Genomic DNA, 25,534 nt, shown 5'->3' on the forward strand with positions numbered 1-25,534 from the left:
GAGATTTTACCAGCGCTGGGATCGCGTATGGGATCCCAGCGCTGGAACAGCAACAGCAGTGCATGGAGAGGCGTCCCGCTGGGGACATATCTGATTCGGCTGCTGCGCTGGGAGGGATGGAGACTGGAGGTACGCTGCACTAGGGATGGTGACTGCAGTTAGCAGCGGCATGATTGACTCACGGAACACAAGCCAATGAGAAGCTGCCAAGCGGCAGCTTTTCATTGGCTTGCGGTCCGCGCGGGATTTAAAATGCCGCCCTGTCTGCGGAAGCAGCCATCTGTCTCCACTGCATCAGTTGTAAATCATTCACAAGTGCTACTTCGAGTACTGAGCAGCCGGTGTCAGTGTGCGGCTCACAGCAGTGTGCCCGATCATCCCCCATAGTGACCAAGGCAGCAGGGACATTACTAGGCAGGGTGAGTATGTTATGCAGTACACGGGTTACCACTCTGGCTGACACATGCCCTACTGCTATCACATGCTCTTGAGTTGGACCATATAGCATATGAGTCTTTAATATTGACACAATAATTAGCAGGTCAATGAAGTTGTGTAGTGGGTGCCACTGATGTTACATAGTGCACTGTGACTGCAGTTTATGAAAAGCCTCCCTGCATACTGTGCTGCATCCCTATAGGGGAAGTTACAGATATGCAAATGGATCTTTGATACATATCTAAAATCAGAATGGAGAGAGTACCATTGATCCTGTCTGTGTATAAATGTTTTGTGACTGACTTATGATTTTATTTACCACCTATCAGCCTGCTTACTGATTTTGGTTATCACATAGGCATAGGCAGGGCCAGCCGGCCCATTACACAAAGTACGCAGCCACATATGGTACCAAGCTGTAAGGGCACTGTCAGTGCTGGAGCAACCCACTCAGCAAAACCTGCACTGCAGGGAGGCGCCAGGCTGGAGAGGCGCTCTCCCCGCAGCTACTGCTCAGACAATTGTTGCTGCTGCCAGCTGTATGACAGGCAGCCGCATACTGCTGGGAAGCTATTCTTCACACAGTGCACTGTGTCTTGTCGTCCATTCTGTTCCCCCTGGCCGGGTACCCGCTTCCTCCCCCCTCCCCACTGTGTTGCACCACCTGACCTGTCAAATTGAACGTTTGGCAGAGACAGGGTCAGGAAGAGCGGCTGTCTTATGCATGTGACCCCGCCCCCAGTAGCGTGTCACCCTCATGAGAGAGCTAAGCCTGAAGGTGTGGGTGGAGTAGTGCTTGTGGCTCCGCCCACAACATGCCCCCAGTATGGAGGCACTCTGATCTTTTCTCAGCTCAGCAGCACTTCTGATCTTCTGCACCCTGCTACAGTTAGGTGAGGTGAGGGGTGTGGGGTGGGGATCTGAGTAAGTGGGAGTGATCTGTGTGTATGAAGGGAGGGGAGCTCTGTTTAGGGTAGGAGCTGTGTATGTGGGGTTGGGTATGTATAAGGAGGGAAGATCTGTGTGTGTGTGAAGTGGGGGATCTGAGTAAGGGGGGAGAAAATTTTAGTGAGTGAGGAAAGCTGTGTGTGAGAGGGGGTAGCTGAGTGAGGAAAGTTGTGTGTGTGTGAGGGGGTGTCACCCAGTGCTATCACCCTTTCCGTGTTACTCAGTGCTATCACCCTCTCTTTGTCATCACCTCTTTCCCCGAGACCCTTTCCCTGTCGTCACGCTCTCCGTCATCACCCTCTCCCTGTCACCCACTGATGTCACCCCCTCCCTGTCACCCACTGATGTCACTCTCTCCCTGCTGTCACCCTCTACCAGTCACATATTGCTGTCACCCTTTCCCTGTGCTCACCCAGTGCTGTTACCCTCTCCCCGTCACCCAGTGCTGTTACCCTCTCCCTGAATATGTATCTTTGGGTATAACTGTATATTAGCACCCAGGGTTGTTCTGCTGTATAAGGACTTCATACATATTCATATGGGGGCCTATGTGTGTGTTTAATTATTTTCATGTGGGGCCTGTTTTTATTTGCAAGCATAAAAACATCATTATTTTCACATGGGGGCTAATGTGTTGTTTTTTTTTCTTTATGGGTAACCTACGGGGGGTATTCAATTAGCAGCAGGGTTTCCCCTGTGACTAATTACCGTGAAAAGTCCCCGCTGTGTGGGGAAAGGCTGTTCAACTAAATATACTTTTTCTCGCGCTGGAAAATCGGGATTATTTCAACAGGGGTGCCAAAATCTATGTCCGCTTACCAAAAAAATTAGGCACGGGCTGGCCATGGACATAGGTTAAGCTGCACTACTAAATCACTTGTCCCTGCGGATTAGGTTACGTAGGGAAAAGAGATAGAACTTCGAGGGATTGTATGGCACTACATCGCTCTGCAATTAGAGCGGCCAGTAGCTCTGGATCTAGTGACCAGCCGGTGGCCAGACATTATGCACAGGCTGGACACAATATCTCTACACTTCGTTACACCTTAAATTATCATATTCCGCCATTTAGTAGAGGTGGAGATCGGTCCAGAAGGCTTTTTCAGTGCGAGTCACAATGGATATACCGACTTGGTACATTGGGCCTGATTCAGAGCCGATCGCTCTGACAGAGCGCTCGCTCTGAATCAGGGCCAGGCTTTTTTTTTTTTGGAGCGGCCTCTTGGCCGCTCGCATAGCTGTGGGTGGCCACCCATAGCTATAGCGAGCGGCCATGATGATGGTCGCAATGGTCAATGGTCAAGACCAGCGGGCTTGCGACGAGACCCTTGTGGTAGGGTCTCATTCATCGCAAGCCCCAGAGAGCTTTCGGCTCTAACAGAGCCGGAAGCTCTCCAATGACATCACTTGTGATGTCAGTGGGGCTGCCCCCAAACGGCAGGCGTTCTCATGGGAGCGCCTCCGTTTGGGCAGCCACCCCCCCAGCCCACCCACCAAAGGGGGCGAGCTGTCACTCAACATTGACAGCTCGCCCCCTTTGGTGCGAGACCCGGAGCGACGGAGTGCCTGTCGCTAGCCGGGTCTCGCGCATGCGCACGACGGAGCCAGCTGTGGGCCACCAACAACCAGGTTGCGAGCGCTCAGTGCTTGCAACTGGGTCTGAATCAGGCCCTCTCTACCCGAGAGGATTAAATGATAAACATGACTCATTTTATGTAACTGGGTATCCTTTAATATTGACAATATATGATATATTTTTCATCACTCATTGAGATTATTATTTATATGTATAGGTATTTGGGAATGATAGCTTATTCAGTTGTTTTTTCTAGTTGGTTTAGTCTGCCTGGGGAGACCTACTACACTACATTAGTGAGTATATAAATATAAACATATATTATGTACATTATAGATGTTAGTTTTGAAGTTGGGTATTAATAGTAGCTGGTATAGGTATGGTATATTTATAATAGATATATTTCCTCCTTTCTTAATATTATCGATGTATAACCTCACTTCAGGGTTCTGGATATTGTGATATTATGAGCTATATAAGTTGGCTGTATTAATATCATATCTTTAGCTAGCTAGGTTCTATTTCATTATATTTAGATGTATATTTAAATGTATATGATTTATGTAATCATAAGTTTCTGTTAAATGTCCATGTTCCTGTATTTATCGGCATTTGTTTGTTTTTATTCACTTTGTTGCTGAAGCGGTGACGTCATTGGTGGGCGCCGCCGGGACGCACTCGTGGATTGCAGCTGAGCACATGGGAGTGGTGACAGTATAAGTAAGTGTAATTTTGTATGTTTTTTATATCCTGATGACGATGGATTAACATCGAAAACGTATACATTATACGTTCTACATTACCTGCTGTCATAGTGATTATTCCTTTTGAGTGCACCCAGTTGGTATATATATATATATATATATATATTATATATATATATATATATATATACAGTCAGGTGCATAAATATTGGGACATTGACAGAATTTTCATATTTTGGCCTCTATTCACCTCCACAATGGCTTTGAAATGAAACAAACAAGATGTGCTTTAACTGCAGACTTTCAGATTTAATTTGAGGGTAATTACATCCAAATCAGGTGAACGGTGTAGGAATTACAACTGTTTCTATATGTGCCTCCCACTTTTTAAGGGGTCAAAAGTAATGGGACTATCAACTCAAAAGCTATTTCATATGAGATCCAAAGAGCTGTCACTATCAGTGAAGCAAGCCATCATTAGGCTGAAAAATCAAAACAAACCCATCAGAGAGATAGCAAAAATATTAGGTGTGGCCAAATCAACTGTTTGGAACATTATTAAAAAGAAAGAACGCATCGGAGAGCTCAGCAACACCAAAAGACCCGGAAGACCACGGAAAACAACTCTGGTGGATGACAGAAGAATTATTTCCCTGGTGAAGAAAAACCCCTTCCCAACAGTTGGCCAAATCAAGGACACTCTCTAGGAGGTAGGTGTATATGTGTCAAAGTCAACAATCAAGAGAAGACTTCACAAGAGTGAATATAGAGGGTTCACCACAAGATGTAAATCATTGGTGAGCCTCAAAAACAGGAAGACCAGATTAGACTTTGCCAAACAACATCTAATAAAGCCATTACAGTTCTGGAACAACATCCTATGGACAGATGAGACAAAGATCAACTTGTACCAGAGTGATGGGAAGAGAAGAGTATGGAGAAGGAAAGGAACTGCTCATGATCCAAAACATACCACCTCATCAGTGAAGCACAGTGGTGGTAGTGTCATGGCGTGGGCATGTATGGCTGCCAATGGAACTGGTTCCCTTGTATTTATTGATGATGTGACTGCTGACAAAAGCAGCAGAATGAATTTTGAAGTGTTTCGGGCAATATTATATGCTCATATTCAGTCAAATGCTTCAGAACTCATTGGACGGCGGTTCACAGTGCAGATGGACAATGACTCGAAGCATACTGCAAAAGCAACCAAAGAGTTTTTTAAGGCTAAAAAGTGGAATGTTATGCAATGGCCAAGTCAATCCCCTGACCTGAATCCGACTGAGCATGCATTTCACTTCATGAAGACAAAACTGAAGGGAAAATGCCCTAAGAACAAGCAGGAACTGAAGACATTTACAGTAGAGGCCTGGCAGAGCATCACCAGGCATGAAACCCAGCATCTGGTGATGTCTATGCGTTCCAGACTTCAGGCTGTAATTGCATGCAAAGGATTTGCAACAAAGTATTAAAAAGTGAAAGTTTGATTTAGGATTGTTTAGTTTGTCCCATTACTTTTGGCCCCTTAAAAAGTGGGAGGCACATATAGAAACCGTTGTAATTCCTACACCGTTCACCTGATTTGGATGTAATTACCCTCAAATGAAATCTGAAAGTCTGCAGTTAAAGCACATCTTGTTTGTTTCATTTCAAAGCCATTGTGGTGGTGAATAGAGGCCAAAATATGAAAATTTTGTCAATGTCCCAATATTTATGCACCTGACTGTATATATATATTAGGGGTGAGCGGGTTCGGATTTCTGAAATCCGAGCCCCCCCGATCCGAGTCCGATCCGAGTCAGGCTCGACTTTTCCCGCCTGACTCGGATCTGAAATCGAGGCAAAACGTCATCATCCCGCCTTCCGAGTCTCGCGGGTTTTGGATCCTATATAAGCTACCCGCGTCGGCGCCATTTTCTCACTCGGCTGTGGACAGTGAAGAGGGAGGGTGGGAGTTAGGGCTGTGTAGTGTAGTGTAGTGTAGTGCTGCTGTTGTCCACTACTTCAAAGTCCATAGGGGCTGGCTGTGTTGTGCTGTGCTGCTGTTGTTAATAGGGGCTGTGTCCACTACTTCAAAGTCCATAGGGGCTGGCTGGACTGTGTTGTGCAGTCAGTTCTCCATAGTGGCTGTGTCCACTCCAAAGTCCTGTGCAGTGTCCCAGTCCTAAAGGAGTGCTGTAGTGTTGTCCAGGGGGTGCTCTGTCCATCAGGGGTGCTCCCCCCAAGTGCTAAAAAAATAATATATTTTCTGTGTTTGTGAATTGTGTGCGCAGTAGCCGCACGTGCATCAACAAAGTAGTGCCAAGCGTGCGCCTGTGTCATAAGTAAAGGGCCGGCTGGCTTGACCGTTAAAGGGTGCTGTAACCCCCGAAAGTACACTCCAGTCCAAACCAAAAAAAAATTATTTTCTGTGTTTGTGAATTGTGTGTGCAGTAGCCGCACGTGCATCAACAAAGTAGTGCCAAGCGTGCGCCTGTGTCATAAGTAAAGGGCCGGCTGGCTTGACCGTTAAAGGGTGCTGTAACCCCCAAAGTACACTCCAGTCCAAACCAAAAAAAAAAATATTTTCTGTGTTTGTGAATTGTGTGCGCAGTAGCCGCACGTGCATCAACAAAGTAGTGCCAAGCGTGCGCCTGTGTCATAAGTAAAGGGCCGGCTGGCTTGACCGTTAAAGGGTGCTGTAACCCCCAAAGTACACTCCAGTCCAAACCAAAAAAAAAATTATTTTCTGTGTTTGTGAATTGTGTGCGCAGTAGCCGCACGTGCATCAACAAAGTAGTGCCAAGCGTGCGCCTGTGTCATAAGTAAAGGGCCGGCTGGCTTGACCGTTAAAGGGTGCTGTAACCCCCGAAAGTACACTCCAGTCCAAACCAAAAAAAATTTATTTTCTGTGTTTGTGAATTGTGTGCGCAGTAGCCGCACGTGCATCAACAAAGTAGTGCCAAGCGTGCGCCTGTGTCATAAGTAAAGGGCCGGCTGGCTTGACCGTTAAAGGGTGCTGTAACCCCCGAAAGTACACTCCAGTCCAAACCAAAAAAAAATTATTTTCTGTGTTTGTGAATTGTGTGCGCAGTAGCCGCACGTGCATCAACAAAGTAGTGCCAAGCGTGCGCCTGTGTCATAAGTAAAGGGCCGGCTGGCTTGACCGTTAAAGGGTGCTGTAACCCCCGAAAGTACACTCCAGTCCAAACCAAAAAAAAATTATTTTCTGTGTTTGTGAATTGTGTGCGCAGTAGCCGCACGTGCATCAACAAAGTAGTGCCAAGCGTGCGCCTGTGTCATAAGTAAAGGGCCGGCTGGCTTGACCGTTAAGGGTGCTGTAACCCCCGAAAGTACACTCCAGTCCAAACCAAAAGAAAAATTATTCTCTGTGTTTAGCCGCACGTATATATCAAATCGATATAACATAAATGGAGGACCAAACTTTCTCCGATAAAAATAAAATAGAGAAAGATCAAGAACCACTTCCTCCTAGTGCTGAAGCTGCTGCCACTAGTCATGACATAGACGATAACATGCCATCAACGTCGTCTGCCAAGGCCGATGCCCAATGTCATAGTAGAGGGCACATACAATCCCAAATGACAAAGTTCAGGAAAATGACCTTGAAAAAAACATTTAAATCAGCTGAAGATAAACGTAAACTTGCCAATATGCCATTTACGACACGGAGTGGCAAGGAACGGCTAAGGTCGATCCCTAGTATGTTCATGACTAGTGGTTCAGCTTCACATGACGATGGAAGCCCTCCTCCCGCTAAAAAAATCAAAAGAGTTAAGCTGGCAAAAGCACAGCGAAGAACTGTGCTTTCTAAGAAGATATCACAAATCCCCAAGGAGAGTCCAAGTGTGGTGGTGGTTGCGATGCCTGACCTTCCCAGCACTGGACGGGAAGAGGTGGCTCTTTCCACCATTTGCACGCCCCCTGCAAGTGCTGAAAGGAGCACCCACAGTCCACTTGCTGATATGCAAATTGAAGATGTCACTGTTGAAGTACAACAGGATGAGGATACTGGTGTAGCTGGCGCTGAGGAGGAAGTTGGCGAGGAGGATTCTGATGGTGATGTGGTTTGTTTAAATCAGGCTCCGGGGGAGACAGTTGTTGTCCGTGGGATGAAAAAGCCCATCACGGTCATGCCTGGGCAGAAGACCAAACATTCCACCTCTTTGGTCTGGCAATATTTCTATCCAAATCCGGACAACAACTGTCTTGCCATATGTACCATATGTAAAGGTGAAATAAGTAGGGGTAGGGACGTCAACCACCTAGGAACATCCTCCCTTATACGGCACCTGCAGCGCGTTCATAAAAAGTTACTGTCAAGTTCAGAAACTTTGGCTAAGACCGTAAGCAGTCCAGGGACACCTAAATCCCGTTGTCCTGTTGTATCCAAGCGCCTGCAAACCACACCGTCAACTCCCTCCTCGTCAATTTCCTCCTTAGTCAGGATCGGAAGTAGTCCTGCAGGCCATGTCACTGGCATGACTGACTCTCCTATCCGGGATTCCTCTGGAGGATCCTGCATTGCTACGCCTACTGCTGCCGCTGCTGCTGTTGCTGCTGCTGGGAGTCATTCATCATCCCAGAGAGGAAGTAGGAACACCACTACTTTTACTAAACAATTGACCCTCCAACAGTCCTTAGCGAGGAGGATGAAGTACGACAGCAGTCATCCAGAAGCAAAACGTATAACTGAGGCCTTGACTGCTATGTTGGTGTTAGACGTGCGTCCGGTATCCGCCATTAGTGCAGTGGGATTTAGACAATTGATGGAGGTAGTGTGTCCCCGGTTCCAAATCCCGTCTAGATTCCACTTCACTAGGCAGGCGATACCGAGGCTGTACAGAAACGTCAGAAAAAGTGTCCTCAGTGTCCTGAAAAATGCCGTTGTACACAATGTCCACTTAACCACGGACATGTGGACAAGTGGAACAGGGCAGACTAAGGACTATATGACTGTGACAGCCCACTGGGTAGATGTATCACCTTACGCAGCAACAGCAGCAGCATCACCAGTAGCAGCATCTCAGAAACGCCAGCTCGTTACAAGGCAGGCTACGCTGTGTATCACCGGTTTCAGTAAGAGGCACACCGCCGACAACCTCTTAGAGAAACTGAGGGAAATCATCGCCCAGTGGCTTACCCCACTTAGACTCTCCTGGGGATTTGTGATATCTGACAACGCCACCAATATTGTGCGGGCATTACATTTGGGCAAATTCCAGCACGTCCCATGTTTTGCTCACACAATAAACTTGGTGGTGCAGAATTTTCTGAAAAGCGACAGGGGCGTGCAGGAGACGCTTTGGGTGACCCGAAAAATTTCTGGCCACTTTCGCCATTCAGCGACTGCGTGCCGAAGACTGGAGCGCCAGCAAACACTCTTGAACCTGCCCCGCCATCACCTGAAGCAAGAGGTTGTGACGCGGTGGAACTCAACCCTCTATATGCTTCAGAGGATGGAGGAGCAGCAAAAGGCCATACAAGCCTATACATCCACCTATGACATAGGCAAAGGAGGGGGTATGCACCTGACTCAAGCGCAGTGGAGAATGATTTCCGTGTTGTGCAAGGTTCTCCAGCCCTTCGAACTTGCCACACGTGAAGTCAGTTCAGACACAGCCAGCTTGAGTCAGGTCATTCCCCTCATCAGGCTTTTGCAGAAGCAGCTGGAGAAAGTGAAGGAGGAGCTAAGACGGAGCGATTCCGCTCGTCATGTGGGACTTGTGAATGAAGCCCTTCATTCGCTTTGCCAGGATTCCAGGGTGGTCAATCTGTTGAAATCAGACCACTACATTTTGGCCACCGTGCTTTATCCTAGGTTTAAAGCCTATGTGGTGTCTCTCTTTCCGGCCGACACAAGCCTGCAGAGGTGCAAAGACCTGCTGGTGAACACACTGTCAGCTGAAGCGGAACGTGACACGTCAACGGCTCCTTCTTCATTTTCTCCCGCAACTGGGGCTGCCAGGAAAAAACTTAGGTATCCTAAGCAACCCGCTGGCGGTGATGCAGGGCAGGCAGGACCAAGTTTGGACATCTGGTCTGGACTGAAGGACCTGGCAACAATTTCTGACATGTCTACTGTCACTGCATATGATACTGTCACCATTGACAGAATGGTGGAGGATTACATCGGTGACAGCATCCAAGTAGGCATGTCAGACAGTCCATACCTGTACTGGCAGGAAAAAGAGGCAATTTGGAGGCCCCTGTACAAGCTGGCTCTATTTTACCTGAGTTGCCCCCCCTCCAGTGTGTACTCCGAAAGAGTGTTTAGTGCAGCCGGGAACCTTGTCAGCGAAAGGCGTAGGAGGTTGCTTCCACAGAATGTGGAGAAGATGATGTTCATCAAAATGAATTATCAGCTCTTCCAGGGAGACCAGCCTCCAGAAGGTACAGAGGGACCTGTGGTGGTGGATTCAAGTGGGGACGAATTAATACTTTGTGAGGATGAGGATGTACACACTGAAGAGGGTGAGGAATCGGTGGATGAGGAGAATGAGGATGACATCTTGCCTCCGTAGAGCCAGTTTGTGCAGGGACACATTAATTGCCAGCTTGTTTTGTGGGGGCCCAAACGAACCAATCATTTCAGCCACAGTTGTGTGGCAGACCCTGGCGCTGAAATGATTGATTTGTTAAAGTGTGCATGTCCTGTTTATACAACATAAGGGTGGGTGGGAGGGCCCAAGGACAATTCCATCTTGCACTTCTTTTTTTTCTTTGCATTATGTACAGTTTGGGGCCTAGTTTTTCTAACTGCCATCCTGTCTGCCACTGCAGTGTCACTCCTAGATGGGTCACCTGTTTGTGCCGCCCACTCGTGTCGCTTAGCATAGTCATCCAGCTACCGCGGTGCAACCTTTTGGACATAAAAACACTATTGTGAGATGTGAGGTGTTCAGAATAGACTGGAAATGAGTGGAAATTAAGGTTATTGAGGTTAATAATAGCATAGGAGCAGAGAAACCAACAAATTCTGTGATTTTAGCTGTTTTTATGCTTTTTTTAAAAAAAATACAGATCCAAAACACAAAACCCAGAACCCAAAACACGGAAGGGTGGTTTTGGCAAAACCAATCCAGATCCAAAACACGAAGAAAGATCCAGATCCAAAACCAAAACACAAAACACGAAAAGTGGCCGGTGCACACCCCTAATATATATATATATATATATATATATATATATATGTATCCAAAACCAACATATGGCGGCATTTCTTGCCGCCTGGTTCATTCTTTCTTGCATGGAATGCAGCTGTACGCTGGTATATATATATATGTATATATATATACACTGTACATAAGGCAGGTAACCGCCGATGTTTGTGTATGTGTGTATATATATATATATATATATATATGTTAAAATATATATATATGCATACATACATATACACATATCTGTGTATATATATGCGTGTGTGTATATATATATATATATATATATATATATACAACTTTTATTGATGAGTCCCCCTAAACGTTTGTTGCCCAGAGGCCCCCTCAGACCTTAATCCAACCCTGTGTGTATGACTGTACTTATGTATGTGTGTGTGACTGTATGTATGTGTATATGTGTGGGCTGCAGTTATCATTTATTTTATATATTGAAATGTTTGTATTTTTCAAGGCTTATAATGTTCAAAAGTTTCTATTGATTCAATTTTTGCTTTACATAATTTTTTGATGTTTAAACATTGATTTTGATGACAGTACCAATAAATCTACATTTTTAATTTTATTGACCAATTACATTTTTATTCCCACAAATGGGTGCGTAGGGGCCCCAGTGGATTGTTTTGCCCAGACAGCACTACATAAACAGTGAAAAATGTCAGCATCAGGAGCGGCACATTTATAGCAGTTGGAAGTGGGTGAATCACCCATAAGGTGTTTTCATTTAGGGGTGTAATATGTATGCCCTATGAGTATTTTAAGGTGCATCTCTAAAAAGAAATTAACAACAATTGTTTATTAATTTTGAAGCAAGAACTAACAATATCCCCAGTAGCATTGTCAGGAAACTCAGCCTGTCACTTCTCTATCACAGTAATGTGGGTATCCAAATATAAAAGAGGGCGAGAGAGTGAGTATATGTAGGAGGTAGGCAAGGGCCCCATTGGTCATCTGCGAAGCGCACCATCCATGCTGCAAATAGGTGATGGTAAGGGCCTATAGCGTCTTCTGAACATACCATGAAATCAATTTAGAAGTTGGTAACCGTGATAGAGTACTTTAATAATAATTATATTTGTAATTTAAATATGCTATAGGATATGTAAAGAGATAGACTCACACAAAGAAACCAGGGGCACAAAATGGAATCTTTATCGAGGCAAAACGTCATCATCCCGCATTCCGAGTCTCGCGGATTTTGGAACCTATATAAGGTACCCGCGTCGGCGCCATTTTCTCACTCGGCTGTGGACAGTGAAGAGGGAGGGTGGGAGTTAGGGCTGGCTGGGCTGTGTAGTGTAGTGTAGTGTAGTGCAGAGTAGTGTTGTGCTGTGCTGTGCTGCGCTGTGCTGCTGTTGTCCACTACTTCAAAGTCCATAGGGGCTGGCTGTGTTGTGCTGTGCTGCTGTTGTTAATAGGGGCTGTGTCCACTACTTCAAAGTCCATAGGGGCTGGCTGGACTGTGTTGTGCAGTCAGTTCTCCATAGGGGCTGTGTCCACTCCAAAGTCCTGTGCAGTGTCCCAGTCCTAAAGGGGTGCTGTAGTGTTGTCCAGGGGGTGCTCTGTCCATCAGGGGTGCACCCCCCAAGTGCTAAAAAAATAATATTTTTTGTGTGTTTGTGAATTGTGTGCGCAGTAGCCGCACGTGCATCAACAAAGTAGTGCCAAGCGTGCGCCTGTGTCATAACTAAGTAAAGGGCCGGCTGGCTTGACCGTTAAAGGGTGCTGTAACCCCCAAAGTACACTCCAGTCCAAACCAAAAAAAAAATTATTTTCTGTGTTTGTGAATTGTGTGAGCAGTAGCCGCACGTGCATCAACAAAGTAGTGCCAAGCGTGCGCCTGTGTCATAAGTAAAGGGACGGCTGGCTTGACCATTAAAGGGTGCTGTAACCCCCAAAGTACACTCCAGTCCAAACCAAAAAAAAAATTATTTTCCGTGTTTGTGAATTGTGTGCGCAGTAGCCGCACATGCATCAACAAAGTAGTGCCAAGCGTGCGCCTGTGTCATAAGTAAAGGGCCGGCTGGCTTGACCGTTAAAGGGTGCTGTAACCCCCAAAGTACACTCCAGTCCAAACCAAAAAAAAAATAATTTTCTGTGTTTGTGAATTGTGTGCGCAGTAGCCGCACATGCATCAACAAAGTAGTGCCAAGTGTGCGCCTGTGTCATAAGTAAAGGGCCGGCTGGCTTGACCATTAAAGGGTGCTGTAACCCCCAAAGTACACTCCAGTCCAAACCAAAAAAAAAATTATTTTCTGTGTTTGTGAATTGTGTGCGCAGTAGCCGCACATGCATCAACAAAGTAGTGCCAAGCGTGCGCCTGTGTCATAAGTAAAGGGCCGGCTGGCTTGACCGTTAAAGGGTGCTGTAACCCCCAAAGTACACTCCAGTCCAAACCAAAAAAAAAAATATTTTCTGTGTTTGTGAATTGTGTGCGCAGTAGCCGCACGTGCATCAACAAAGTAGTGCCAAGCGTGCGCCTGTGTCATAAGTAAAGGGCCGGCTGGCTTGACCGTTAAAGGGTGCTGTAACCCCCAAAGTACACTCCAGTCCAAACCAAAAAATATATATTTTCTGTGTTTGTGAATTGTGTGCGCAGTAGCCGCACGTGCATCAACAAAGTAGTGCCAAGCGTGCGCCTGTGTCATAAGTAATGGGCCAGCTGGCTTGACCGTTAAAGGGTGCTGTAACCCCCAAAGTACACTCCAGTCCAAACCAAAAAAATATATATTTTCTGTGTTTGTGACTTGTGTACACTGTGGCTGCACGTGCATCAACAAAGGAGCAGCGCCAAGCGTGCGCCTGTGTCCCATAAGTAAAGAGCCGGCTGGCTTATTTCTTAAAGGGTGGTGTAACCCACAAAGTGCACTACTCTCCAGCAAAAATAAAAAAATATTTTCTGTGTTTGTGTGCGCTTTAGCCGCACGTATATATCAATATAACATAAATGGAGGACCAAACTTTCTCCGATAAAAATAAAATAGGGAAAGATCAAGAACCACCTCCTCCTAGTGCTGTTGCTGCTGCTGGGAGTTGTTCATCATCCCAGAGAGGAAGTAGGAACATCACTACTTTTACTAAACAAATGACCCTCCAACAGTCCCTAGCGATGAGGATGAAGTACGACAGCAGTCATCCTGAAGCAAAACGTATAACTGAGGCCTTGACTGCTATATTGGTGTTAGACGTGCGTCCGGTATCCGCCATTAGTGCAGTGGGATTTAGACAATTGATGGAGGTAGTGTGTCCCCGGTTCCAAATCCCGTCTAGATTCCACCTGCATCCTCAAAGCAGCAGCGACAAGCGTGCGTCTGTCTGTTAAAGGGTGGTGACACCCTCAAAGTGTGCTACACAAACAATAAAAATATTCTTCTTCTTTTTTCTGTCTTTGTGAATTGTGTGGGCTGTAGCCGCACTTGCATCCTCAAAGCAGCAGCGACAAGCGTGCGTCTGTCTGTTAAAGGGTGGTGACACCCTCAAAGTGTGCTACACAAACAATAAAAATATTCTTCTTCTTTTTTCTGTCTTTGTGAATTGTGTGGGCTGTAGCCGCACTTGCATCCTCAAAGCAGCAGCGACAAGCGTGCGTCTGTCTGTTAAAGGGTGGTGTAACCCTCAAAGTGCGCTCCACAAACAATAAAAATATTCTTCTTTTTTTTTCTGTCTTTGTGAATTGTGTGGGCTGTAGCCGCACTTGCATCCTCAAAGCAGCAGCGACAAGCGTGCGTCTGTCTGTTAAAGGATTACATCGGTGACAGCATCCAAGTAGGCATGTCAGACAGTCCGTACCTGTACTGGCAGGAAAAAGAAGCAATTTGGAGGTCCCTGTACAAACTGGCTCTATTTTACCTGAGTTGTCCCCCCTCCAGTGTGTACTCCGAAAGAGTGTTTAGTGCAGCCGGGAACCTTGTCAGCAAAAGGCGTAGGAGGTTGCTTCCACAAAATGTGGAGAAGATGATGTTCATAAAATGAATTATCAACTCTTCCAGGGAGACCAGCCTCCAGAACGTACAGAGGGACCTGTGGTTGTGGATTCCAGCGGGGACGAATTAATACTCTGTGAGGATGAGGATGTACACACTGAAGAGGGTGAGGAATCGGTGGATGAGGAGGATGAGGATGACATCTTGCCTCCGTAGAGCCAGTTTGTGCAGGGACAGATTAATTGGCAGCTTGTTTTGTGGGGGCCCAAACGAACCAATCATTTCAGCCACAGTTGTGTGGCAGACCCTGGCGCTGAAATGATTGGTTTGTTAAAGTGTGCATGTCCTGTTTATACAACATAAGGGTGGGTGGGAGGGCCCAAGGACAATTCCATCTTGCACCTCTTTTTTTTCTTTGCATTATGTACAGTTTGGGGCCTAGTTTTTCAAACTGCCATCCTGTCTGCCACTGCAGTTTCATGCCTAGATGGGTCACGTGTTTGTGCCGCCCACTCGTGTCGCTTAGCATAGTCATCCAGCTACCTCGGTGCAACCTTTTGGACATAAAAACACTATTGTGAGGTGTGAGGTGTTCAGAATAGACTGGAAATGAGTGGAAATTAAGGTTATTGAGGTTAATAATAGCATAGGAGCAGAAAAACCTACACATTCTGTGATTTTAGCTGTTTTTATGCTTTCTTAAAAAAAAATACAGATCCAAAACACAAAACCCAGAACCCAAAACACGGAAGGGTGGTTTTGGCAAAACCAATCCAGATCCAAAACACGAAGAAAGATCCAGATCCAAAACCAAAACACAAAACACGAAAAGTGGCCGGTGCACACCCCTACACTCGACCAGCTAGAGATAAACTGATACACTTCGAGGACTCCATATGGTGGCCCAGGAACCTTCAAAAGGGCCACATATTACTCTTAATTTCAGTAGTAAGTTAAATGAATACATATAATCAATGAAAGTAATAAGTACGTTCAATGAAATACAAACTTCCCTGCTCTAGATAGAGGATGTCCCATATATGAATAGGATAATAGACTGTAACCATACCCGCATCTGGGACAAATCTCACCTTTTCATGGAACAATAGCCAGGAAACTGCTCTCATATTTCATATCCTGCATTTAAAGAAAGTCTTTGGTTCTACTACACAAAACATAATATAATACAAAAACTAGTAGAAGTGACTTAATCATCACACTGTGTGAAACAAACTGATATCAATATGTTAAAAAAAAAATGGTGTAATTATGGTAAAACATGCCAGTTACTGTCATGTGGGTTATTGTGTATGCTAGTAAATGAAAGTTATACTCTATGACATATGAGTGTTGGGAAGGAAGAGAGTGCAGAAAGAAATTAAAGCTCAAAGCAAGGTGAGGGGTTAACATAATAGATGGAGACACGTGTAGAGGAAAATTCAGTTAGCAGCAGGTTTACCTCAGAGCTAATTACCTGCACAGCGCAGGGAAATGTTATTCAATTAAATTACATTTTACGTGCATGGTAAACCAGAGTACCTATTGATTATATGTAAAGTGCAGAAATAATACTTTTTTCCATGCATTAAACCCTCAGAGGGTGTCTTTTCTTGCCACCTTTTCCTCGCAGCTCCTGAAGCTGCAAGGAAAATACCACCCCTATTGTTTAACATGATGGGTAAACCCTGCTGACTGAATCTCCCGTTGCAGGTAATTATAGTCCCTAAAGAAGGAGTACCCCATTTGCCTAATGATGAAAACTATAATGAATATTTTCCAATGTTTGGCTGGCCACTTTCTCCTCCATATCTTCCATTGTTTTTTCTTGAAGATATTGTAAACTGCTTGTAAAGCACTTATGGGGCACACAGCTCATAATATTGCAGATAGATAGACAGACAGATAACTTGGTATTTCAGTCCCCTGTGTTAAATTCTTGCCCAGCTTATGAATTGTAACATGTTCATCAGAGTGGAGGTCATCAAATACGGGGCTCATGTAAAGTTATATACATTTTACATTATAGTGCAAGAACTGTAGCTTATGCACCAGCTTTACACCCGGAAATAACTGTGTTGACAGTGTTAGTAGTAAATTCATATTACGTAATTTGTACACATTATATACTACAGTAAAATAGTACCAGGATAGTTAAATATAAAATTCATTGGCCTGTTTGTTTGTTTGTTTCATTCGGACACACGACGTGGTCCAGTTGGATCCTGGGCAGGTTTTAGGTGGGGGTTAGTGTCTTTTTCAGCCTCCTGTTTGTGTACGATGTGCAGAACTTTGACCTGGGGAGCCTGTTCTGAGCCCTCTACTTGATGGATTTGGCCAGAAACTTCACAGAGTGGTAACATTGGATCCCAGAAGACTAGGGGTTTTAGATCCCGGTCGGACCTCCCGTTGGTGTACACTGGGCAGAACTTTGACCCGAAGAGCCTCTTCTGGGTATTCCACTCAATTGATTTGGATGAAATTTCCCAGAGGGGTGGCAATTAGTCTGGAGTGCCTAATGGAGTGGTTGGGGTCCCGATCGGACCTCACGGTGTATTGTTCCGAGCTGAACTTTGACCGAGAGAGCCTGTTCTGGGCCTTCCACTGGATGGATTTGAACGACATCACATAATTTGGCCGAAAACTTCACAGAGTGGTGACATTGGATCCTAGAAGACATACTAGGGGGTTGAGGTCGAGGTCGGACCTCCCATTGGTGTACGCTGGGCAGAATTTTGACCCAGGAAGCCTGTTCTGTGCCTTTCACTGGATGGATTTACATGAAAACTTTACAGAATTGGTAACATTGGATCCCAGAAGACATAAATAAGGGGTAGAGGTCCTGGTCTGACCTCCCTTTGACCCGAGGATGCTGGGCAGAACGTTGACCCAGGGAGCCTGTTCTGGGCCTTCCACTGAATGGATTTGGATGAAATCACATAATAAAACGTAATAACTTGAAGATTAAACCCGGGCAACGCCGGGTACTTCAGCCAGTTATTAATAAATGCATTTGCAAAAATACAAATACATTTAATAACAAAAGCAAAATAAACATAAAATGAAACTAGTTACAAACATCTGTTTTCTTCCCCTTTAGAAAGCAAATGGGACTAATTTTATCTGCTAGTGAGCATGCAAACATCAATTAAGTATTGAGAACATACAGCCACGACTTTATACAACACTGATATACAAAAATGTATCTTATTTGTTTCCTTGATTAATTTGTTTTTTAAAAATGTTTATCGGCCCTCTCCCCGCTGGTAAAATGGCATGACTACGTTACTGATGGGGAAGGTGCTATGATTCTCCTTGGAGTACCTTGAACCCTGTTTTGGGTATTACTACTGTCCAAATTATGCATTTTAATGAAGTTTTTTGTATTTTTTTGTATTGTAACTCCAATTGCAAATATGGTACGTGCCTCTTCTGATGCTGAAATTGCCGACTGTGATTTATGATTCCCTCCCTCTTTCTAAATGTACTCTTCCCGCCAGGGGTGTATCTAGGGGTCCGAACGCCCCTGGCAAAGTAAGAGACTGGCAACCCCCCATATTTTCGGAATAATTGTACGCTGTTCAGTTAAAAAATAAAAAAAATATTAAAATAGAGATTCAGTTAATAAAAGTATCCACCTTCAGTCACTAGTTTGTGCCTAGGGGTGGGCACACTGACCGATGTCAGTAGCTGCCCTGACCCCGGGTGCTGCTGTCTGCAAGTCACCCCCCAGTTGTCACAAGCAGCACACTTGGCTGCCCAGTCTGTCTCACTGTTAGTGTGTGTCACTCAAAGTTGTGATCCTGGTGGACGGCGTCTGAGACTGTAGCAGCTTTTGTCGGGATCACTGCTGTTCGATGTGCGCAACTTTTGAGTAATACACACTGAGGGCTCTCGATCCCATATTGTGCTCTCCTTCTCCCCTCCACATCCCATACTGTGCTCTCCTTCTCCCCTCCACATCCCATACTGTGCTCTCCTTCTCCCCTCCACATCCCATACTGTGCTCTCCTTCTCCCCTCCACATCCCATACTGTGCTCTCCTTCTCCCCTCTACATCCCATACTGTGCTCTCCTTCTCCCCTCCACATCCCATACTGTGCTCTCCTTCTCCCCTCCACATCCCCATACTGTGCTCTCCTTCTCCCCTCCACATCCCATACTGTGCTCTCCTTCTCCCCTCCACATCCCATACTGTGCTCTCCTTCTCCCCTCCACATCCCATACTGTGCTCTCCTTCTCCCCTCCAGATCCCATACTGTGCTCTCCTTCTCCCCTCCACATCCCATACTGTGCTCTCCTTCTCCCCTCCACATCCCATACTGTGCTCTCCTTCTCCCCTCCACATCCCCCACTGTGCTCTCCTTCTCCCCTCCACATTCCATACTGTGCTTTCCTTCTCCCCTCCACATTCAATACTGTGCTCTCCTTCTCCCCTCCACACCCCATACTGTGCTCTCCTTCTCCCCTCCACATCCCATACTGTGCTCTCCTTCTCCCCTCCACATCCCATACTGTGCTCTCCTTCTCCCCTCCAGATCCCATACTGTGCTCTCCTTCTCCCCTCCACATCCCCCACTGTGCTCTCCTTCTCCCCTCCACATTCCATACTGTGCTTTCCTTCTCCCCTCCACATTCAATACTGTGCTCTCCTTCTCCCCTCCACATCCCATACTGTGCTCTCCTTCTCCCCTCCACATCCCATACTGTGCTCTCCTTCTCCCCTCTACATCCCATACTGTGCTCTCCTTCTCCCCTCCACATCCCATACTGTGCTCTCCTTCTCCCCTCCACATCCCCATACTGTGCTCTCCTTCTCCCCTCCACATCCCATACTGTGCTCTCCTTCTCCCCTCCACATCCCATACTGTGCTCTCCTTCTCCCCTCCACATCCCATACTGTGCTCTCCTTCTCCCCTCCACATCCCATACTGTGCTCTCCTTCTCCCCTCCACATCCCATACTGTGCTCTCCTTCTCCCCTCTACATCCCATACTGTGCTCTCCTTCTCCCCTCCACATCCCATACTGTGCTCTCCTTCTCCCCTCCACATCCCCATACTGTGCTCTCCTTCTCCCCTCCACATCCCATACTGTGCTCTCCTTCTCCCCTCCACATCCCATACTGTGCTCTCCTTCTCCCCTCCACATCCCATACTGTGCTCTCCTTCTCCCCTCCACATCCCATACTGTGCTCTCCTTCTCCCCTCCACATCCCATACTGTGCTCTCCTTCTCCCCTCCACATCCCATACTGTGCTCTCCTTCTCCCCTCCACATCCCCCACTGTGCTCTCCTTCTCCCCTCCACATTCCATACTGTGCTTTCCTTCTCCCCTCCACATTCAATACTGTGCTCTCCTTCTCCCCTCCACACCCCATACTGTGCTCTCCTTCTCCCCTCCACATCCCATACTGTGCTCTCCTTCTCCCCTCCACATCCCATACTGTGCTCTCCTTCTCCCCTCCAGATCCCATACTGTGCTCTCCTTCTCCCCTCCACATCCCCCACTGTGCTCTCCTTCTCCCCTCCACATTCCATACTGTGCTTTCCTTCTCCCCTCCACATTCAATACTGTGCTCTCCTTCTCCCCTCCACACCCCATACTGTGCTCTCCTTCTCCCCTCCACATCCCATACTGTGCTCTCCTTCTCCCCTCCACATACCATACTGTGCTCTCCTTCTGCCCTCCACATCCCCCACTGTGCTCTCCTTCTCCCCTCCACATCCCATACTGTGCTCTCCTTCTCCCCTCCACATCCCATACTGTACTCTCCTTCTCCCATCCACATCCCATACTGTGCTCTCCTTCTCCCCTCCACATCCCATACTGTGCTCTCCTTCTCCCCTCCACATCCCATACTGTGCCTTTCTTCCTCCATTCTCATCCCACACTGCGCTCCCCTTCCCCCATTCCTTCACTGTGCTTCCCTCCACATGCCAGTCTGTGCTCTCCTTCCCACACCACATCACACACTATGCTCCCCTTCTCCATCCAGACCCCACACTGTGCTCCCCTTCTCCCATTCCTACACTGTGCTCCCATTCTCCCCTCCATATCCCACATACTGCGCTCCCCTTTCCCCTCCTCCTCATCTCACACTATGCTCCCTTTCTCCATCCAGCCCCCACTCTGTGCTCCTCTTCCCCCTCCATATCCCACACTGTGCTCCCCTTCCCCCCCTCCATATCCCACATACTGTGCCCCCTTCTCCCCTCCATATCCCACATACTGCACTCCATTTCTCCATTAAGCCCCCACTCTGTGCTCCTCTTCCCCTATCCCACTGTGTGTGCTCCCTTGTTTCCCTTCCCACACTATATTCTGTGTTCCCCCTCCACATTGATCCCACATTTTGTGTTTAATAGGACCAGATGCCCCCGAGCAGTAGTTACTTTAAGTAACTTACTGATAATGCTGGTAAGGTGCTCCTTGCTGTCTCTCTTCTTATAGGAGTGCTGCTCGCTGGCTCCTCTGACTGTCAGTGACAGTCCAGCCCACTGCCAGACATCGCGTGGCAGCGGTAGAGGCTGCAGTGCAGGGAGCCAGGAATCCAGAAGGTATCGCGATACACAGCAGAGGGCGGCTGCCGGCTGTGTTGAAGCCGCTGCTGTGGCCATTTGGTGGCCGGCCTGGAGGGGCTGGGCTGTCTGACTCCTTAATCAGGTGGTCTGTCACACACAGCCAGTGTTTGTGGTCTGGGGCTCTGTACTGCTACCAGCATCTCCACCATCACTAAATAAGTCTCTAGCCACCGGTAAGCATTAGTGGCTGCTTGGGCCCAGACCACACACCAAAGTCATGACCGGAGGCCCTGATTTCTAGCCCCTGGCCATGTGTGGCACCACCGGGTGGCGCCCCTTCTTGGACGGCGCCCCTGGCGAGTGCCATCCTGGCCAATGGTTAGATACGCCTCTGCCTCCCGCACCTTGTTTACTGAAAAAAATATGTAATAAACATTTTTGATGTTGAAAAAATTTTTGCTTAAGTAATAAAAATACACATATATTTCTTATATAGTGAACATTAAGGTATGTGAATCTAAAACAGGACAAATTGAGTATCCAAGCATTTTTTATAATAACATTTTTATTAAAATTAAATTGAATTGTGAAGAAAAATATATTGTACCAATATTTCTTAGTTTTTATGCAAGTACTATTTGGCTTACATTTTTCAAAAAATGCCACATTGTCCCACCTGACTCATAGTCTATGCTTCTTCGCTTGCTGCTTGTATCCCATATCTGGGGCTTCTTTTCTGGCTGTCCAGCAATAGTCTGTTACCATTATACAGTTCCATGTACCTTAATGTCTATCTTTTCTGCATTACACGTTCAGAACTTACTGCACCACAGTTTTCCCGGAAAATGTCCATATGAGAATGTGTGTATTTTTAACACATTGATTAATTTCTGGTAAGAACGCAGTAGATTACTCACACATTCTTTAGAGTTATCTGCTCTGTTCCCCAAAACTGTGGTTGCTACAAGTTTGAATGCATCCATTTTCTCATTACCCCAGTTCTGTGGAAAGGTTTTAGGCAGGGGTGAAAAAAATGCTGCAAAGTAAGAATGCTTTAAAAAATAGAAGTATTAATAGTTTATTTTTATCAATATACAAAATGCAAAGTGAATGAACAGAAGAGAAATCTAAATCAAATCAATATTTGGTGTGATCACCCTTTGCCTTCAAAACAGCATCAAACCTTCAATTCTTCTAGGTACACTTGCACACAGTTTTTGAAGGAACTCGGCAGGGAGTTTGTTCCAAACATCTTGTAGAACTAACCACAGATCTTCTGTGGAAGTAGGCTTGCTCAAATCCTTCTGTCTCTTCATGTAATCCCAGACAGACTCAATAATGTTTAGATTAGGGCTCTGTGGGGGCCATATCGTCACCAGGACTCCTTGTTCCTCTTTACGCTGAATATAGGGCCTGATTCAGACCCACTTGCGAGCGGCTGTCCGCTCGCAAGTGGGTCGATGTTCTTCACTGAGCATGCGCACGACGGAGGGTGCTCCGTCGTGCGCATGCGCCAGAGGCGACGAGCGAAGGAAAGTCCTTCGCTCGTTGTGTCTGATCAAAGGGGGCGTGCTGTCGATGTTGATTGACAGCACGCCCCCTTTGGTGGGCGTGCCGGGGGCGTGCCTCCCTGACGGGGGCGTTCCTACGGGAACTCCTCCCGTCAGAAGCCGGCCCACTGACATCACTAGTGATGTCAGTGGGAGTGATTTTGGCTCTGATAGAGCCAAAATCACTCCAGAGCTTGCGGTTGAAAACCTCAACCGCAGGCTCCGGCTCGCAGTTTCGATGGTCGAGATGGTCAAGACCATCGCGGCCATCAAAATGCACGCTCGTATAGGCTGTGGGTGGTGACCCACAGCTATACGAGCGTCCAGGAGGACGCTCCATTTTCATGGAGGGCGGCCCTCATTCAGAGCGTGCGCTCTGCTCAGAGCGTACGGCTCTGAATGAGGGCCATAGTTCTTAATGACCTTGACTGTATGTTTGTGCTCATTGTCCTGCTGCTGAATACATTTGGAGCCAATCAGACGCCCCTTGATGGATAAGTACATGCCTGTATTTCTCAGCACTGAAGACACAATTAATCCTGACGAAATCCCCAACTCCATTTGCTGAAATATAGCCCCAAACTTGCAAGGAACCTCCACCATGCTTCACTGTTGCCTGCAGACACTCATTAATTTTATACCGCTCTCCAGCCCTTTGGGAAACAAACTGCCTTCTGTTACAGCCAAATATTTAAAATTTTGACTCATCAGTCCAGAGTACCTGCTGCCATTTTTTTGCACCCTAGTTTCTATGTTTTCATGCATAGTTGAGTCACTTGGCCTTGTTTCCACGTGGAAGGTATGGCTTTTGGCCACAATTCTTCCATGAAGACCACTTCTGCCCAGACTACTCCGAGCAATAGATGGGTGTACTTGGGTCCCACTGGTTTCTGCCAGTTCTGAGCCGAAGGGCAAAATGGGTAGGAGAGGTTCATCAGGCGTGGACACTAGGGGCAGAGGCAGAGCTCATGTCTGAAGACCTCCGAGGTGACGGTAAACCTAGTCATTAAACTGTCCTCTTACGAACTTTCATCCATCGAAACACGGATATTATCTAAGGGTTCATCATTTATGCACACCAATTCCTTTGATTCATTTCAGTGGGAAATTGACAAGCACCAATTACATAGACAGCTTAAATTAAAAGAACATTTTGCGAAATGTCCACCTTTACCTTCAACTTCCAATGTTACCCTTTACCACAGTGTTGGCTAAACTCCAACCTAGATCAAGATTTGAACAGCAGTCTACAAATGCCACAATAAAAACTTTCAAGCAGTTATTGGATCAGGAAGTGGACAATGACATCAGTATAGCTCCACCCATTAGAAATAATTTTAGAAAGAAAGAATTGTTGGCATTGAAGAATCGATCAGCCAATAAAGATCTGATATATAGTCCAGCAGATAAAGGAGGCACCCTGGTTAAACAGGACAAAAATTGAGCGCCAATCGAATGATGAATCAACATACAGTTTCCTTGAAAAATACCCTACTAATATTTTTAAAAATGTACTTACAGATATATTACAACAGGCGGTACGTGATGAGCATACTCCCTCTCATTTGATGGAAGTATTTATACCAGCATATCCGGTAGTCCCAGTTCTATACACCACTCCAAAAGTGTATAAATCATTAAATAACCCACCAGGTTCCCCAATAATGGCTGCCACAAAATCATAATTTCAACAGTGGCTGTTTATCTTGGCAGCCTATAACAACCATGTATTCAAGTCCATCAACGTTATCTTTTAGATACTACAAAATTGTTAATGCAGCACCAGAAACTTCCAGTATTTGAAGAGGATATTTGGCTATGCAGTGTTGATGTCTCTAGCCTATATACCGTGATACCTCATGAAATGGGCTTAAATGTAATTAGACGATACATAACTGGACATCCCTAGTATGTAGGACCTGTAGTAGACCTAGTCATGGAATTGTTGTTTATGACTCATACTGAGAATTTTTTCTTGTTCGACGGGAGATTCTATCTACAATGTGCTGGATGTGTGATGGGGTCCAGTGTGGCCCCATCATACGCAAATATATTCATGTTTGAGGTGGAGGATGATATATTTTTTGCTGATGTTTCCATTGCTAATAACATTGTCTATTATATGCGTTATATAACAATTTGCTTATTTTTTGTGAGGTAGTAGGAGAGCCTTTGAGCTGATAGAAACACATAACGCTAGGAACCATCCAGTAAAACTGACCTACACTATAAGTAATACACAGGTTAATTTCCTTGATGTACAGATTAAGATCACTAATGTTTATATTACTACATCTCTATATACCAAACCCACCAATCATAACAATATATTACAATATATTACACAGGCAAAGTTTCCATTATAAGCCTTTGAAGAGAAGCCTCCTGTATTTGCAGCTTCTGCAAATAAAAAGGATTACATCTGCCCCACTTATGGCTCAGAGACTCAGAGGATAATATGAGACTAAAGGCCTTAACAAAGATAGGGATACCCTACAATAACAACAAGTTAGCTACTCTAACAGCTACTTTTCCCTGGGTTACACAATATGGCCCAGCCAGTACCTCTATCAATTATATTTCTAAGCAATTATGGTCAATGGTACAAACAGATAATGATCTGAAACTCCAGGAGGTCAAATTGATGGCCAGTTATAAATGTGGCCGTAATTTGAAAGATTATTTAGTTAAAAC

General features: G+C 45.9%; 1 long non-coding RNA gene across 1 annotated transcript in view; it reads left to right on the top strand.

Moving 5' to 3' along the window:
* The first annotated feature begins 1,263 nt into the window (after positions 1-1,263).
* The window catches only part of LOC148534462 (uncharacterized), a 39,561-nt gene continuing 15,290 nt past the window's right edge, over positions 1,264-25,534 (top strand). The window contains exons 1-2 of the long non-coding RNA XR_015877646.1: positions 1,264-1,331; positions 3,606-3,682. This is a non-coding gene — a long non-coding RNA (uncharacterized LOC148534462). The remainder of the gene's footprint in view (positions 1,332-3,605; positions 3,683-25,534) is intronic.

The sequence above is a fragment of the Taudactylus pleione genome, unplaced genomic scaffold, assembly GCF_031769625.1.
Source record: "Taudactylus pleione unplaced genomic scaffold, aTauple2 ptg000066l, whole genome shotgun sequence".
Classification (NCBI taxonomy): Eukaryota; Metazoa; Chordata; class Amphibia; order Anura; family Myobatrachidae; genus Taudactylus; species Taudactylus pleione.